Source organism: Scyliorhinus torazame, unplaced genomic scaffold (genome assembly GCF_047496885.1).
Source record: "Scyliorhinus torazame isolate Kashiwa2021f unplaced genomic scaffold, sScyTor2.1 scaffold_536, whole genome shotgun sequence".
Lineage (NCBI taxonomy): Eukaryota > Metazoa > Chordata > Chondrichthyes > Carcharhiniformes > Scyliorhinidae > Scyliorhinus > Scyliorhinus torazame.
In genome coordinates, this window is record NW_027308263.1 from 61,619 (window position 1) to 79,232 (window position 17,614).

Sequence of the window (17,614 nt, forward strand, 5' to 3'; positions counted from 1 at the left end):
GGCTCTCTGAGTAAAGGGAGTGGCGCCGATAAGTCTGTGGCTGTATCGGTTACCTGAGTGCAGTCCTATTGTTCTGGGGAAATGGGCCATTAGAATGCAAACGAGCGGGGGGTTTCGATCAGGTCTAGCTACCTGCGTTTCAAGTACACAGAAGCTCTGTATCTGTCTGAGTCCTGGGTTGGCCATAATTCCCATGGTCCTTTGCAGGTGGCCATCTCAGATGGCTACAATAGTTTATCTCAATTTACACTTTTGTGACATTTTCCCTTCTTTCTTTTCAAAGATGATATTTTATATAACGTTTAACCTTGTCGCTCTTTTATATCTCAGGGGCATCACCCTTGCGGTTCTTAAATATGTTGGTAGGGTTAGCTGAAGAGGAGGTGGGAGGAGGCTTGTGTGACCCATAAATACCAGTATAGATTGGGCCAAATGGCTTGTTTGTTGTAAATTGGATGCAATACATGTGGTCTGTTTGGAGACTGTTACTGCTGCTGTCCACCTTGACGCAGCAGGGAACACCGGACATGACTGGCTTCATTCTTTTCCCACTGTATTTTGCACAGAAACAGACCACTCACTCCAACTAATCTATGGTGGTGTGTATACTCTATATGTGCCGTGTCTTTTCTATAAAAAGAAACCCAGCATGTTTAATCTTTTCTGATAGTTATATCCGCTCTATTCTGCTATTATCTGTTTGAACCTTCTCACGCCTTGATAGCCAAAGGCTATGGGGCTGTTTAGCACAGGGCTAAATCGCTGGCTTTGAAAGCAGACCGAGGCAGGCCAGCAGCACGGTTTGATTCCCGTAACAGCCTCCCTGAACAGGCGCCGGAATGTGGCGACTAGGGGCTTTTCACAGTGACTTCATTTGAAGCCTACTTGTGACAATAATCGAATTTCATTTCAAAGGATATTTGATGATTGTTCTCAGCAGCATTCAGTTTTTCCTAACTTTGTCTAAGGGTTGTTGCTCTGGGTGCAATCCCAGCTCGCTGCCCTGATTGATTTTGGGGCTGATTCCCTTCAGTTGAGACGCATTGCACACGGCATCCTGGAAGCACAAGTAAATTTGTTTCATCGGCAACATTTACAGTTGTTTTTTCATTACAGTACCCAATTACATTTTTCCCAATTAAGGGGCAATTTAGTGTGGCCAATCCACCTAACCAGCACATCTTTGGGTTGTGGGGGTGAGACCCACGCAGACACGGGGAGAACGTGCAGACTCCGCACAGACAGTGACCCAAGCCGGGAATCGAACCTGGGTCCCTGGAGCTGTGAAGCAACAGTGCTAACCACTGTGCCACCGTGCTGCCCACATGATTCTATATGATTCATGATTCTATGAACTAAATGGTGTGGACCCAAGCACAACTGCCCTTTTAAAGAGTCGGTACAGCCAGGCTGGGCCACGTGGCTTATTTCTGGGCCGTAAGTTGCTGATTCTAACTTCACCGATCCCTGAGCCACACGTTGTGATGGGAGGATTTGTTCAAGGGTTGCTTCGATACCAGGCAGCTGGAAGTGACTCAAAACGGCTCTGCGTTAACAATCGTATTAAACAATGTCAATGCCTCTCCGTTTTCCTTTGTCTACCGCCTCACCCGAGCATTGTGTGCACAGTAATGCAGTTCACCCTGTAATAAATATTAACTAATAACGCTTGCTCTTTTTTCTTTCCAATAGAATATCTTGTTTTAAACAACAAACCCTGGGATATGCCAATCACCCAAAGGACTCCATAGCAACCATCGTGCCTTGTGAATGGGGTGAGTTTCTTGTGCACAAGGCAGTAAATTTAGCAGCAGTTTGACTGTCATTGTAATGAAGCGATTTCCATATGGTAGCAACAGGAGAATATTTAAGAACAGCAAAAGGACCTTTTGAACCCCAACGAGAACATCACTAGACTCACCCACCCATCTTTTCACCTCAGTCCCACCTACCTACATTCTCACCATTTTGCTCACAGTGGGGTTAGTGGTGAGGTCACTATTAAAAATCTGGAGACATGAGTTTAAAATCCCACCATGACATCTGGGAATTTAACTTCAGTTAATTAAGTAAATCTAGAATACAAAGTTGGTATCAGTAAAGATAATAATAATCCTTATTAGTGTCACAAATAGGCTTATATTAACACTGGAATGAAGTTACTGTGAAAATCCCCTAGTCGCCACACTCCAGCGCCTGTTCGGGTACACTGAGGGAGAATTCAGAATGTCCAATTCACCAAACAGCACGTCTCTCGGGACTTGTGGGAGGAAACCGGAGCACCCGGAGGAAACCCACGCAGACACGGGGAGGATGTGCCGACTCTGCACAGATAGTGACCCGAGCCGGGAATCGAACCTGGGACCCCGGAGCTGTGAAGCAACAGTGCTAACCGGGCAAGCCAGTGGAATGTCATATTTTAAAATAGAGGTGTTGCCAGACCAGGAAGCAATGTTGGTCAGTGAGCACAGGGAATGATGGGTGAACAGCATTTTGTGCGAGTTAGGATAAGAGCAGGAGACACGGGGAGAAAGTGCAAACTCCACACGGACTGAGACCCAGTGCCGGGATCGAACCCGGGTCCTCAGCGTTGTAGGCAGCAGTGCTAACCACTGTGCCATCGCGCTGCCCCATCCAAGCATATTTATTGTCAATGGGTGGCAGAATTCATTTCATTTCAAAACAAATATTGAGCAACTGCTAAGATAAACCACTGAGTGATCGATCCTGTTACGATCTTTACCCAGTGGTTCACAGTGTACTGGCACGTTGATTGCAGGGGTTGAACTGAGTGAGCCAGACAGATCTGCCCCCTGGGGTGAGCAGAATCTCTTGCTCTCCCATCTCTGGGTTATAAGGAAAAAAATCAATCAATGATCTCACCATGGGTGTACACAACAAATACAGACACTATCACTGCTCCTCTTCACACACGAAGAGCCATTATTAGGAATATAGGAGCAGGAAAAATCCATTCAGCCCCTCAAGACTGTTCTGATATTCATTTGGGCCATGACTGTAGCTCAATTCCATTTACCTGCCCCAGCTCTGTGATGCCCTTAATACCCTTACTCAACAAAACTCTAAGTGGGGAGATGGTGTTGTGGTGGTTATGTCAGAGGCCCAGGATATGTCCCAAGGAATGGATTCACATTCCATCATGATATCTGGTGCAGTTCAAGTGCAATTAATTAATCATAGCATCCATTCAGTGCAGAAGGAGGCCATTTGGCCCATCGAGTCTGCACCGACCCTTTGAATGAGCACTCTCCCCATTTACACTCCCCCACCCTATCCCCATAACCTAGAACCTAACCTGCACATCCTTAGACACTAAGGGGCAATTTAGCATGGCCAATCCACCAAAGCTGCACATCTGTGAGCACCCGGAGGAAACCCACGCAGACACGGGAAGAACGTACAGACTCCACACAGACAGAGACCGGAATTGAATCCGCGTCCCTGGCGCTGTGAGGCAGCAGTGCTAACCACTGTGTCATCGTACCCCCCCAAATTGAAAGCTGTCTTCGTAATAGTGTCAGGAAACTATCATTGATTGTTATAAAAAGCACACATGGTTCACTAATGTTCCTTTAGGGAAGGGAATCAATCATTAACTTGACTGGCCTAAATGTGACTCCAGACCCACAGCAATGTGGTTGTCTCTTAACCGCCTCTGAAATGGCATGGCAAGCCATTCTATTCAAGGGCGATTAGGGAAGGACAATGCATTGTGACCTGACCAGCAAAGTGAACATCCTAATAAAGATTAATTATAAGAAGTGGTAATGTAATGGTGAACTGCAAGCCCTCTTTGAACCATACCCAAGCAGATGTCCACACCATCACAAGAGGGGAGAGAAAGCTGACATGTGGTAGAGCATAAGGAATAGGAGGAGGCCATTAACCCCTCGAGCCAGCTCCACAGTTCCATACGATCATGACTGAACTTATATCTTAACTCCATTTTCCCGCTCAATCCCCGTGGCCTCCCATCAGCTACCCAAACAAAATCTCAGGATATTGTACATTTCAGTGCGAACACCTCCATTCTTATAAATAATACTAAACTCCTTTTGGGTCTTCCATAAGATTCCCTCCCTCAATTCCTTGAGTTTCTCGGTTTGAGACAGCATCAGTTCAATGAGGCTGCCTTCCTTAGATTCTTTAATGAAGGAACATTTCCATTTGTGGCATTAGCCAAGTCATCCTTGCTGATGTTTATCTTTCCCTCTGCTATCTAGGTTGATGTCCAGTGTAAAACTACCTTTGGAGGTCATAACATTTTCAGTGTTTGTCTGTGGAAGGACTTAATTCTTAGGCAGTCTGACAGGTTCACGGATATCTAGCTAAATGAGGCTGGGGCAGTCTGAGCGAAGGTGAAAGATCATGGCACAAAATTGTCCTTAATTTCCATTCATTAATACTGTTGGGTTAAAAATGTATGGTTGCATTGACAAGTTTGCATAAAATTCTTTCTGTTTTTACATCTTAAAGTATTGGACAAAGGAATTTCAGAAGCCTTTCTATCTGACATCAGTCACTGAGCATCATATGCCACTGAGGTGTCGGCCTTGGCTCAAAAGGTGATGGTTGAAGTCCCACCCTTGTGAGCACATCAAACAGGTTGACATCCATAGTGCGGTACTAAAGTGTGCTGCACTGTCAGAAGGGAATTGCTCTTCTACGGCAACTGGCAGCATGTTAGCACAAGTGGATAGCACTGTGGCTTCACAGCGCCAGGGTCCCAGGTTCGATTCCCCACTGGGTCACTGTCTGTGCGGAGTCTGCACGTTCTCCCTGTGTCTGCATGGGTTTCCTCCGGTTTCCTCCCATAGTCCAAAGACGTGCAGGTTAGGTGGATTGGCCATGCTAGCCATGATGTGGAGATGCCGGCGTTGGACTGGGGTGAGCACAGTAAGAAGTCTTACAACACCAGGTTAAAGTCCAACAGGTTTGTTTCAAACACTAGCTTTCGGAGCACTGCTGGATTCACCTGAGGAAGGAGCTGCGCTCCGAAAGCTAGTGTTTGAAACAAACCTGTTGGACTTTAACCTGGTGTTGTAAGACTTCTTATTGGCCATGATAAATTACCCTTCGTGACCAAAAAGGTTAGGAGGGGTTATTGGTTTATGGGGATAGGGTGGAAGTGAGGGCTTAAAGTGGGTCGGTGCAGACTCGATGGGCCGAATGGCCACCTTCTGCACTGTATGTTCTATGAATTCTCCCATGGCCTGGCCAATGTTTATTCTTCGAAACATTTTATCTGCTCATTTATCTCATTGTTATTTGTGCGATCTTGAAGTGCAGAAATTAGCTGTGGTATTTCTCCACAACAGTGACCGCATTTCAAATTTAAAAATTGAGAGGTGATTTCAGTGAAAAGTATAACATTTTCAGAGGACTTGACAGAGCGGATGCTTAAAGGCTATTTCCCCTTACTGGACAACATAGAGTTATGAGACACAGTGAAGGTCAGCTATTTTGAAGTTTAGGAGAAATGTCTTCATTTAGAGCGCTGCAAGACTTTTCTTTATTTCCTTCCTAAATTGCTTGTCATATTTAGAACATTTTGCCATTGTTTTGGTTCTTACATCAACATTTATTTATTTATTTTTAAACAATTTTTAAAAATAAATTTAGAGTACCCAATTCATTTTTTCCAATTAAGGGTCAATTTAGCGTGGCCAATCCACCCACCCTGCACATCTTTGGGTTGTGGGGACGAAACCCACACAGACACAGGGAGAATGTGCAAACTCCACACGGACAGTGACCCAGAGCCGGGATCGAACCTGGGACCTCGGCGCCGTGAGGCAGCAGGGCTAACCCACTGCGCCACCGTGCTGCCCTTTACATCAATGGAAATTATCTATGTAAACATGTCACGCTGTAGTTACACCACTCCTCCCCCACTGTTGGTGACCATGCAGGGCCACAGTTTTGCATCTCCCAGCTCCTCCGTGATACTCCTGTGGAACAACCAACCATATTTCCCTGCTTCCCAAATTGCAATACGTTTTGCTACTTAAATATAAATTCTAACATAAGAAGGATGTAGGACACTCAGCCCTCGAGCCTTCAAGAGCATTTTAATTGATTTTGAATTTCAATGCTACCTTCCCACACAATCCCCATATCCATTGATTTCCTTACTGTCTAAAAATCGATTGGCCTCTTCAATTTTATCAACGACTAAACATTCACAGCCATCTGAGGTAAAGATCTTCAATGATTTACAATGCTCTAAAATGAGGGGATATCTCCTAAACTCCTAAATAGCTGACCCCCTGTGTCTCATAGCTCTATGCTATCCAGCCAGAGGAAACAGTCTCTCAACATCCGCTCTGTCAAGTCCTCTGAGAATTTTATACTTTTCACTGAAATCACCTCTCAATTTTCTAATTTCCAGTCAGCATAGGCCCATTCTTCGTAATCTCTCCTGATAATATAACTTCTGATCTCAACAATCAGTCTAATGCCCCTCAGATGCATCGGAAGAATGAGGGGGAATCTTGTAGAAACGTATCAAATTATGAAAGGAATAAATAAGATAGAAGCAGGGAGGTTGTTTCCACTGGCGGATGAAACCAGAACTAGGGGGCATAGCCTCAAAATAAGGGGGAGCAGATTTAGGACTGAGTTGAGGAGGAACTTCTTCACCCAAAGGGTTGTGAATCTGTGGAATTCACTGCCCAGTGAAGCAGTTGAGGCTACTTTGTTGAATGTTTTTAAGGCAAAGATAGATAGGTTTTTGAACAGTAAAGGAATTATTATGGTGAGCGGGCGGGCAAGTGGAGCTGAGTCCACAAAAAGATCAGCCATGGTCTTATTGAATGGTGGAGCAGGCTCGAGGGGCCAGATGGCCTACTCCTGCTCCTAGTTCTTCTGTTCTCTTTCAGGCAAGTACATCTTTCCTGAGGTAACGAGGCCAAATTGTACGTAGTGCTCCAGGTGTGGTATTCAGGTGCCTTATATCATTGTAGAAAGGCTTCCTTACTCTCTTATACTCAAACTTCCTTGCAATGAAGACAAACACACCATTTACTTTCTGAGCGGTTTGATGTCTTGCAAATTAATTGTCATTTGTGTGCGACCCCAACTCCTTCTCAAAACCAACATTTTAAAAAACCACTGCATTTCCATTCTTTCCATGAAGTGGATAATTTCACACTTCCCACATTATACTCCATCTGCCCAACCACTTAAATTGCGTGTGTGTGAACACGCATGCGTGCATGGGGGGGGGGGGGGGGGGGGGCGTGCATGCAAGGGGCTGCGGGTGAGGCGATGAGAATGAGAGGTGTGGGGGTGCGAGGGTGAGGATGTGGGTGGGGGCGTGTGTGCACACAGACCTCATTCGCTGTACAATCTTGTAGCTGTAATATGCTGGGGTAATGTGGCGATGTCTGTTACTTAATTAAAACCAGATACCTGTTATGGTTGACCTTGTGAGCGAGAGCCATGTGAGGCACACTGAAGGGAAAACAATGAATCTTTGTGCTTGAGTGTGGTTGGAGAGAAAAAAAAAAGCAGATTGCAGAGAGAGAGAGAGAGAGAGAGAGAGAGAGAGCGAGAACCCAGCTGAACACGACAAACCTTTCTTTCTACCTGCTTGATAAGATGTGTCCGGAACACTAGACACCCACTGACTGATGTAAGTAAACTGTTGTGCACTAAACCCGAAGAATCTTTCAAAAAAAAAAAGACTCTACGCCCAGGTATTGTGCGATGACATTTTCTCACAAAAAGAAACCCTGAGGATAAAGGAGGCTGGATCAGCAGTCTGCCTAGTAATGGACAGCCTGTCTGGCATGCAGCCCAGTGCTGTTAAAGCTATGTCACTGGTAGAGTTCAGTTGGCACAGTGGAGTGTGAATCGAAATGGGCTTCCAAAATTTTTGTTGAACACACATGAGAATTTGTTCAGCGCTGTGCCTGAGACACGGATTTCAGTCGAGGACAGTTAACTAGGCTCTTTCCGTCTACGTGCAACGTTCACAGGCAGTGAACGGGTCCCGGGTGCAGTTAACTGTTTGAGTGCCATGTCATACTTTGAGCTGGAGGTGGGGGGAAGGGTGGGGGGGGGGGGTGAACGTAATGGGGGTGGTAGTGTGCGATATGAGATCAGGAGGCAGGTGAGTCTCTCAGAGCAGAGACATCCTAAGGATCTAGTTGCCTCTCCACTCGGCTCCCAGTCTGAGGTGTGTCAGGGTGTCCCAGAATATTGGAGGGGAATATCAACAACAATAATGTCCACTTACATAGTATCTTTCACAGAGGAAAGGTCACAGCTGAGTGAGCTCTGGCTTCAGGGAGGAACCTGCTGAGAAGAACATCACATATATCGGCAGCCTCTGATAAAGAAATCGCTAAACTGCAACAAAAATATTCAACAGGAGTATTCCCCTTGAGCTGTTCCCCCATTCAACTCGATCATTGCTGATTTCTGGCTTATCTCCATATGCCCAACTCTGTCTCATATTCCTTAATATCTTTGGTGGACAAAAGGCGATCACTCTCAGATTTAAAATGAATAGTTAGCCTAATAGCAACTTCCGTTTCCATGGAAGAGCCTTTTCTCTATCCTTTACGTGTAAAAGTGTGGTCTAAATTCACCCCTGAGAGAAATGACTAATTTTTAAGCTAGGTCCCCTGGTCGTAGATTCCCCAACAAGTAGAAATAGGTTCCCTCCATCTACCCTAGTTCCATGGATTACATTTCTAATCTGTATAGTCTTTCCTTTTACTTTAACCCTTCGAGTGCAGTAATCATTCTTTTTGCAAGATAAAAGGTCCTGAGGGGACTTGAGGATGGTGCTGAGAAGATATTTCCCCTTGTGGGAGAGACTGGAACTATGGGACACAGTTTACTAATAAGGAGTCTCCCATTTAAGATGGCGTAGGGGATCATTTCTTTCTCTGAGGGTCATTAGTTTGTGGAATCCTCTTCCCCAGAGAGCACTGCACGCTGGATTATTGACCATTTTTGAGACTGAGTTTGATAGGGTCAAGGGACCGAATGGTCTATTCCTGTTCCTAATCTGTTTGCCCATATGTATTCTGGTAAATCTGCACTGCACCCCAAGGCCAATATATCATTCCGAAGGTGTGTCCAGAACTGCTCAGGGTACTCCAGGTATGACTAGTTCTGAAGTATGACTTCAGCCCCCTTGTATTTTCGACTTCGAGATATAAAGACCAGCATTCCATTAGCCTTTATGATTATTTTCTATTTGTTGTTTACATTTATTCTTTCACAGGATGCGGGCATTGCCGGCTGGGCCAGCATTTATTGCCCGCCTCTCATTGCCTAACCCTGACCCTAACCCTTCTTGAACCCGCTGCAGTCCACCTGGTGGAGGTTAGAAATTTTAATGATCCATGTACACAAACCTGTAAGTATCTTTGGATCGGCAATGTTCTTAACATTTCACCTTTTAGAAAGTACTCTGGCCTACACTCAAAAGTATTTTGTTGCTGTAAAAGGGCTTTGAGACTATTCATAATAGAGTCATAAATAGCGCTATATAAATGAAAGTCTTTCTTTCTAATTCCAATGTGGTGACTTCATACTTGCCTACATTGAAATCTATTGGCCACAGTTTAAGTCCAGTTATTAATGTGTTAATATCTCTTTACAATTTCTGCTTTCATTTCCACTGCTATAATGCTGCCTTATCTGTACAGACATTCTCCACCTTGTGATGTTTACACTGTATCAGGTTTGAGCCCATAATAGAGGAGGTCACTGGGTTTGGAAGTTCTGTATTCCCCCTCCTCTTGGGCCTCCCAACATTGATGGGGAGCAGACAGCTAATTAGCAGCGTGTGAATTGTAATAAATCACTCTCCCTTTGATACCCAGGGTTCAAGAGGCGAATCAGCAATATCTGTGGCTGTTGTGTTTAGTGTTTATCAGTACAGACACCCGGACAAATGTTGGCCACAGAATAGTTGCACTTTACCCATGTCAGAACCTTGAATACCATAACCATTACTAAAAGGCCATGTGCTTGTGTTCTTTTCTAAACCCTATTTTGTGCCCTCCCCCTCCCGAATGCCTCCTGTCCTGAAAGATTGGTTTTGCCACGAAGGTTGCCGTCCTTTGCGCATGAGCTTGGGCTAACTTTCAACTAGGGAAGGCATCATACCAGAGACAAATCCTAAAGGAAAATAGAAAGACTTGTATTTCTATAGCAACTGTCACGATCTCATGACATCCCAAAGCATTTTATAGCCAACAAAATACCTTGGGTATGCCATCACCGTTTTCAATGCAGGGAAATGTGGCGACCAATTTGTGCACAGCAGCCTCCCAGACAAGAATATGGCAATTGCCAGGTAACTTATTTTTAGTGATGTTGGGTGAAGGATAAAGATTAGTCAAGACACTATCTTCCAAATAGTGCCCCAGGTCCTTTTGCATGCACCTGAGGGTGCCGATGAGGCCTTGGGTTAATGTCTGATCTGAAAGACCATGCAGCACTCCCTCAGTACCAGATTGTAAAAACCCAACAGAGCCCACTAATGTCCCTCGGGAAATCTGCTGTCTTACCTGACCTTGGACTGTCCGTGACTCCAACCCCACCACCAAAGTGGTTGACTCTATTTGCCCTCTGAAGGTCACTCACATCAAACTATTTTCAATGGTTCTGGAAGATGATCCTTCACCCTCTTCTCGGGTTAGTTAGGGGTGGGCAATAAGTGCTGGAGTAATTGCCACATCCCAAAAATTAATCTGTTTTTAAATTCAGCAAAACATCACCAGAAAAGAGGTGAGAATCGAAAGAGGTGCAGGTTAGGTGGATTGGCCATGCTAAATTGCCCTTGGTGTCCATAAAGGTTAGGTGGGGTTACTGGGCTACGGGGATAAGGGGGAGGTGTGGGCTTGAGTAGGGTGCTCTTTCCAAGGGCCAGTGTAGACTCGATGGGCCGAATGGCCTCCTTCTGCACTGTAAATTCTATGATCAATGATCTTAGAAGATATAAATCTGCTTAAAATTGAGCATAAGAATCAAATATTGTCACTTCCTCCAAGCACTTACAAGTGATTACACAGCTAACATGCTATTTTACCATCTACAATCTTTTAAGCTGTTTTGAGTTTGAAGATTATTAAGGAAACAAAAATAATAATTATTCAACAGGCATGTTTTTACATGTTCACGTCCCCGTGTGAAAACAAAATTAAACCAAATCACCATTCATCCCAATTATCTTATTATTAGGAGCATTATCTAATATTAGATTTAGTGATTTGTTCGCAAGCAGTATTTGACCCTTAAATGTCGATCTGCATTCAGACCCTGCCTCAGTCTTTCCAAAGCATTACGCTCGATGCTTATTGTCTGCCAACAGTAATTATATGATATTTATTAAATTATATAATTCCTGATTTGTTCATTGCTGGATATATTCTCTCAGATTGTGACCCCTTCTGGTAGAAGAGGTAATTACATTTACTCCAAAAGTGAAAAGAATACCCCTTTATGTAAAGAGCTGGTGGACTCCAAAATTCATTTTTCTATTTTTTAAATTTAGTGTACCCAATTCATTTTTTCCAATTAAGGGGCAATTTAGCGTGGCCAATCCACCTAACCAGCACATCTTTGGGTTGTGGGGGCGAAACCCACGCAGACACGGGGAGAATGAGCAAACTCCACACGGACAGTGACCCAGAGCCGGGATCGAACCTGGGACCTCGGTGCCATGAGGCAGCAGTGCTAACCATTGCACCACGTGCTGCCCCCTACTTTTCAAAGATGATATTACATTTATGGGTGGCACGGTAGCACAATGGTTAGCACTGCTGCTTCACAGCTCCAGGGACCCGGGTTCGATTCCCGGCTTGGGTCGCTGTCTGTGCTGAGTCTGCACGTTCTCCCCGTGTCTGCGTGGGTTTCCTCCGGGTGCTCCGGTTTCCTCCCACAAAGTCCCGAAAGACGTGCCTGTTAGGTGAATTGAACATTCAGAATTCTCCGTCTAAGTACCCGAACAGGCGTCGGAGTGTGGCGACTAGGGGATTTTCACAGTAACTTCATTGCAGTGTTAATGTGAGCCTACTAGCGACACTAATAACTATTATTATATTATTATGAAGAGGAAAATTAATCAGTTTCTTCCAATACTGCCTGTTATTCATTTCATTTTCAATTACAGTCAATATATACAATATTCAATGCATGTTAAACATACAGCCACAGGGGTTTTCCACAGTTTCCAGGCCCTCAGTGCATTATGGCTGAAAGGCCTTAAACAGTGGCCTTCCTCCATTGCACCTTTGCCCCAAGCTTTAGTGCATCGCTGAGCATGTAGTCCTGGACTTTGGAATGTGCCAGACTGCAATACTCAGTCAATAAACAACTGGAAGGCCGACAAATGGTCACCCATTCTTTCCCTGGAGCAGGTAACAGGGCCACCTACAATTGAGTGTCTTGCTGGGCCATTTCAGAGGGCGGTTAAGAGTCAGTCATATTGCTATGGGCCTGGAGTTGTATGTCAGCCAGGCTGGGTAAAGATGGTCGATTTCTGTCCATGAAGGACATTATTGAACCGGATTGATGTTATCACAATCGGGTGGTTTCATTATTATTAATGTGGCTAGCACTTTATTCCAGTTTTCTTAATTAATTGGATTTTAATTGATTAGCTGGGCTGTTGGGGTTTGAATTTGTATCTCCAGACCATTAGTCCAGGCCTTTGGATTGCTGGTCAAGTAACATTACCATTCTGCTTCTAACCTCAGAGGAATTTCTCCCCTCTGCTCCTGAATATACAATTTCAAGGGCCTGGATGGCATTCCCCCTCACCTGCCCCCCGCCATTGCATCCCGTACCTCAGCTCTGTGGCCTTATGTGTGTGACTTTACGAGGTGATTCAGCCGCAGCTATTCACCTGCGTGGGGCATTACAGCCAAGCCCGATTGTTAAAAGGAAGAGGATTTCCTTGTCCCTATCCCAGAGATTGGAGGACAATTATATGAACCCTAATTGTCTGTCCTGGGTCAGATTGCACACAAACATTTATCCCTCAAAACCCCCACTGTGAAAGACACAGACTATCTGACCATTACCACATTGTTGTTGGTGGGATCTTGCTGTGTAAAAATTGGTTGCTGTGTTTCACACATTACATCATTAGCTGTTAATTGCTTTGGGACATTGTAAAGTCATGAAAGATGCATACAAAATGCATGACTCTCTTTAATACACACTAGGTCAATAACAAGCTAAAGGGTCAAAATTATAATTCAAGGCGCCTCCGGCAGATAAATCAATTCCTTAACACCAATCTTGGAACAGCGCCTCCTACTGCACAGATGTGGCATCTCCATTTCCCACATCAGCCAGTCTGATGTAGCCAATCTGAGTGTGACGGCCATTTCCCTAAAAATGTATCTCGAAGTCTGTCAGCGGAATTCTCCATCGGCGGGATCCTCCAATCGGCCGGCAGCGCACCCACGCCCGCAGGTTTCTTGTCGGGGAGGGATGGCCACAATGGGAAACTCCAATGGCCGGCTGGAGGAACGGGAATCCCGCTGCTGGCGGGTGCGCGCCGCCCAGGAAAACGCGGCGGGCAGACCTGAGAACCCTGTGTGTCTAATTTGAGTCGGACTGAGACTATCCAGAGTCATTTCAGATTGAATTCTTATCGTTGTCAAAGAAAGGTATATCCATCAAAGTATGATTGAGGGGAGATATGGAATATGCTGCCTGATATATCGGTGGAAGGAAATTCAATCATACAATTCAAAAGGGTAAGCACTTGTGAAGCAAAGATTTGCAGGGCTGTAGGGAAACAGCCTAATGAGACAAGTATCTCAAAGGGTCAAAGCATGCATGATGGGCTCCTTCCAACCATAGTATCCTTGAATCCCTGCATTGTGAAGTAGGTCATTTGTCCCATCGAATCTGAACCGACCCTACGAAACAGCACCCTACCCAGGCCCACGCCCCCACCCTATCCCCACCTAACCTTTTGGACACCAAGGGGCAATTTAGCATGGCCAATTCACCTAACCTGCACGTCTTGGGACTGTGGGAAGAAACTGGAAGACGGAAGGAAACCCACACAGACACGGGGAGAACGTGCAAACTCCACGCAGACACCCAAGGTTGGTATCGGACCCGGGTCTCTGGCACTGTGAGGCAGCAGTGCTAACCACCATGCCACTCTCTAATTCCAGGAGGTGAATTGCCTAAGCTGTAATGGAAGGTTCCAAACGTGAGGCTTCTGGCCTCATTTCCATCTCTCCCCAGAGCCTGAAAAAGTACGTTTCAGCTCTCCAAATCACAAACCAGCAAAGGCTGCTCATTGCTTGATCGAAATCCACCAATGTGTTTCCAGTTTGGGATTTAGCGCTTTGCCAGCATAGGATCCCTGTAGACCACACCTGGAGTATGGTGTATATGCTGCTCAAGAGGGCCATATGTCTGATGTTGGGTATGCAGTAGAGGGAGCTCTTTTGCGGTTGAGGTTAAGGGACATTGAATTTGAGTCGAATATCGTTTACTGTGCATCCTGCTCTTATTTTGTTGAAGTGTGACTATTTGAAACAGGCGCTGAGCAGCAATAAGGAAAATATTTAACTCACTAACACAGGCATCCCCTGCCTTAACCTACAGAAAAACTCATTTCTGATTATCTCTTATGCCATATGTAAATGACCCAAACCCCTCGATTCGATTCCAGGCAGTACCCCACTCTGGGGGACCTGTTACTCTCTCTTTAATTATCTTTCAAAACAAATAATCCTACTGAAGTTGCTTAAAACTATAAAAATGAGTAGACAAACTTCTTCCTTTTGTGGGCTTGTGAAATAATATTTTACCCCAATTAGTGAAATACAGCCACCTTCTTTCATATTATGTGTTAATCGGCATTCTAATAATAGGCTGTATTCTGCTGCTGAGGCTGGCGACACAGTGCTCAAGAATAGAACACTACAGGGATCCAATACTGGCAGCAGGACTGTGTCCAAGAGCATCTTAGTCTGACCAACTGTGGATGCAGGGAATTCAGTGATCTGTCATCACGTAAAAATAGGAGCCCGTTGCTAATGGATCTCCAGTCCAGAATCCTTGTGAACTCCAAGGTCAAACTTATGTGTATCTATATATACATTTAAAAAAATATAAAAATAGAAGGTTGTCCCTTGTAGTGAGAATGACTGGAACATCAGAAGATTCTCATGTCCTGAATGTATTTGAAGAGCCTGATACAGGAAGCTGATGTCCAAGACCCTGTGTGAGGATTGAACTCATTCAGTTGCTTAAAATGTTAACAAGATTTCTAGTTTTCACTGGCCGTGGAAGCAAATTTGACAGTAACTTTCAAAAGAAATTTAGATATATACTTGAGAAGGAAAATATTTGCAGGGCTATGGGGAATGAGCAGAGAACGTGGGAATAATTGGATAACTCTTTCCAAGAGGCAACACAGACTTGATGGCGTGAATGGCCTCCTTCTGTGCTGTACCATTCTATGGGTCAGATCTTTTCTTTCCAAAATGAAAGTCACCAGCACAAGAGCTGGAGAGGCATTGGTGAATATAGCCTCGGTATACAGGTACATGATCATTAAAGGTGGCAGGAAAGATCCTCAAAAGGAAAAATGGATTCCTTGGTTTTCCATAGAATCCCTATGACGCAAAAGGAGGCCACTCGGCCCATCGAGTCTGCACTGACCCGCTGAAAGAGCACCGTAACCTAGCCTCACTCCCCTGACCGATCCCCATAACCCCTGCTAACCTGCACATCTTTGGCCTTTCCAGATTTTGAATCCAGATGGGTTGAAAGCAAAAAGCGAAGAGTTAATATTGAATTTGTACAAGGCCTTTGTCGGGAAGCAGCTGGTACATTGTGAACTGTATTATCTTCCCAATTCTGGGAAGGTTATTGGGCAAAATGGTGGAGGTCCTGTGGGCAGTGCATTCCTCCCTCTGAGCTCTGGGTTCACGTCTCACTTGACGGCTGAGGAAGATGCATTCATAATGTGCCCATAACAGGTTGAGTATCAACTTGAAAATCCTTCCAACACACGCCACACGCAGTAAGAGTGGGAGAGATTTCCGGTCGCCCATCCAATGGAAAGAAATTGGAACCTCTAACATCAATATCCATAGTTCCAGACTACAACGTATGATGCCACAGCAGCATGATCTCCATGGGGGCTGGATGGCTCAGGTGGGTGGATGTTCAGCGTGGATCAGATTGGTGCTAACTCCATGGGGTCTGATCCCCGTTTCACTGGGTTGGATTTGGGAACTGCCACTCTGCCCTACTCCTGATGGAGATCAAGATCCTGAGCATCAGACCTACCTTCAGGCAAAGAACTGAAGAAGGACAATGGAATTAGATTGGATGGCTCATGGAGCAAATTATCAGAGAAACATCTCAGAGGCTGAATGGCCTTTCTCCCTGTGTTTCTATAAACACACATACTTCACTGAACAGGCTGTGACTTCAAGATAAATAATGAAAATCTTGTTGAATATCCAACCAGGCCACTATGTCATAGTTAAAACTCCCTTTGTGGACAGCTACCTTTCTCCCTTCACATCACCTCCCCTTCCTGCTGCTCTCCTTTCTTCCCTTTCCCTCCCTTCCCCTCCCCCCTCCCTCCCCCCCCCTCTCCGCTCCATCCCCAAAACCCTCTCCTCTCCTCCCCTCCCATTAACTTCCCCTTATCTCCCCCTGTGCTCTCCTCCCCTCCTACTCCGCCCTTCCCTCCTTTGCTCCTCTCCCCTCCCTTCACTTCACTTCCTCTCCCCTCCTCTCCTATCCTCCCTTCCACTCTCCTCCCCTCCCCTTCCTCTCCCTTTCCCTCCCCCCTCCTTCCTTCCCTTCTCCCCCTATCCTCCCTCCCCTTCCCTCCCATCCCCTTTCCTCCCTGCCAATCACCTCCATCCCCTCCTCCCCCTTCCTTTCCTGTGGATCATGGTGTGGTATCTGAAAACAAGGCACATCGATGCCACGCCCCTCTCACCGTGTCTTCTCCAAAGGATACCACACCCAGAAAAGTGTTAAATTGTTTTGAAATGTTACAAAGAAGGTTGCGGAAATATGTCTAAATCTATGCAATAGTGAATTTTAGTACTATTTCTGAATGGGAAATTAAATAATTTATTCTGTATCCCCCATCTTTAATGGGCAAACCTTTAGATTTGAACGACCTCCATTGCTGGTCCCATTGTTTTAAAGGTGAACGTGACCCACTCATTTGAATTATGGCTTTGCGCACAACACATTGTTCGCAGAATGCATTGATCCCTGCCATTTCCTCCCATCAGTTTAAGGAGAAGCTGCAGTCATTTCATGAACTTTCTTCTGCCTTTGGTGGTGCTGGGCTGCTTCTATTCACTGGTCCATATGGCGAATTCTGGGCCCTCAACCTTCGGAAGGATTTTTCTAATCTCGGGATTTACGGTATGAGGATAGGACGGCAGACCTGAATTTGTTTTATTGAAGAATGTTTAAGTGGTAGGGACATCCTGGCCCTTAAACTACTGAGAGCTTTTGACAATGTATGTCAGCGTCCTTTCATACGCTCTCACTCTCCCTGAACCTCTGTCTGTCTCTAAGTGTCTAATATTTCGTCTCACTCTTTCTTCAT

General features: G+C 45.2%; 1 long non-coding RNA gene across 2 annotated transcripts in view; it reads left to right on the top strand.

Moving 5' to 3' along the window:
* LOC140406449 (uncharacterized) overlaps positions 1–17,614 on the top strand; it is a 104,446-nt gene that overhangs the window by 26,785 nt on the left and 60,047 nt on the right. For both annotated transcript variants that reach the window (XR_011939154.1, XR_011939155.1), the window contains exon 2: positions 1,693–1,775. This is a non-coding gene — a long non-coding RNA (uncharacterized lncRNA). The remainder of the gene's footprint in view (positions 1–1,692; positions 1,776–17,614) is intronic.